Below are 1,816 nucleotides of genomic sequence, written 5' to 3' on the forward strand. Positions count from 1 at the left end.
TTTATTAAATTTAATATAAATAAAATAATAATAATAATAATAATATATAATTTAAAAAATATATAACATATATAAAAAATAGAATTAATTTTTTTTATTCTTTTATTAAAAAAGTTGTTAATAAATAGAAAAATATAAAATTAAATATAATAAAAAATTTATTAGGATTTTTTTTCTATCCTTACCTCTTGATTTACTTACCATGTTCATCTTTCACTTTGTCAAACCTTTTTTTTATTTCTGAAGGAAAAAGAAATTGAAGACACTCATTATTTCTACATTCACTTTTTACATATTTTATTTTATTTATGAAAAAAATGACAATTCTCTCTTATTTTACTTGATAATCAAATATTAGTTTCAAATTTTTTTATTCAATTAATATTTTTGCATAGTAATCTTTTATAACATAAAAGAAAATATTAATTATTATATATTTTTTCATAATCCGTCTTTAAATGTAATTTCATTATCAATATTTTTTTTATTAATTTCCTCAATATTTAATTAGATTCTGATAATTTATTTTTTAGATATTATAAAGAATAAAAGAACATATTCACTTTCAAAAATAATAAAAGGAAAAATACATATAAATATAAAAATAACACAAATTTAGCCTCTTTATTTATTTTTAAACATGATTCTAATGATCTAACTCTTTATTTATGACATGGTTAGTCTGGTCACTTAGACTATAATGAAACTTCTAACGATCAATGCAAACTATAGGTTGAATGTGTGAATTTAAGGTGAGAACATTAGTGACAAAAAATGGTTTTGGTCATTACGAATTTCAACTAATAGGGTTTTGGTTTTAAGGCAGTTCAACTTGTTTGGTATATTGCCAAACATTAGTCAGCTTGGCTGCGGAATTATTGCACATGCCAAAGCCATCATAGTTTGGTATCTACCATTACCCTACCTACCTTTCTTCATACCCATCACTACTAATTAACAATGCTCCAAACATCCTTTATATTCGTAAGAAAATTAGAAAAACAAATAGTAATAAAACATAAACTTTTTTTCCTATTTATGACCATAAATTAGTTAGCATTATAATTTTACAGTACTACAAAAAAAGAATGTTACTGCACACATACATACTGAACATTTCTATTTTCCTTTCAAAAATGCGCAAACTATGTAGTTTTCGTTAACATAAAAGAAAAAGATAAGATGGTTAGGTAGGAATTTCAATAAGCACTGAACCTACATTCTATATGTACCACAACTTTTTAAACTGTTATACCTAATCTTTCTTGCTCTGTCCTGTGTTCTAATGGCTTACACATGCAGTTGCATATATAATCACGTGAAAAATGAACCAGTATGGCAAACGAGACCAGATTGTTTGAAGAAAATCTAGTTCATGTTGTTGGAGAAATCGGTTTGTTTGGAACTATGATGTTACTGTCATCCACTCATGATAATAAAAAAAGCAAATAAGATGCATTTAGCGTGGTCCAGACCCGTAGAAGCTATATATAAGCTAGACTCGCCATTTTCTTCCACAATTTTCCTTCATATTCATTTCACTTGCAGAAGTCAATTCAGATCCACAAGGGAAAGCGATTCATCATGAAACCCATTTTCAGGGACTGATACAAAGTGGGGCTAATTTTCTTATTTTTAATCTCTGTGATGCTGCATGTGTAATAAGTTTATAAGTTCTAAGCAACACGGTTGGATATAAAGTTTTAGCGATGAACAGAACTAAAATTAAAGAAACGTAGCCATGTCAATATCTCAAAAAGAAAACCTAATAGAGTAGGGTTGAAGTCCTATATTGATATCAGCATATACATTTTCT

This window comes from Vigna unguiculata, chromosome 9 (genome assembly GCF_004118075.2).
Source record: "Vigna unguiculata cultivar IT97K-499-35 chromosome 9, ASM411807v1, whole genome shotgun sequence".
NCBI lineage: Eukaryota > Viridiplantae > Streptophyta > Magnoliopsida > Fabales > Fabaceae > Vigna > Vigna unguiculata.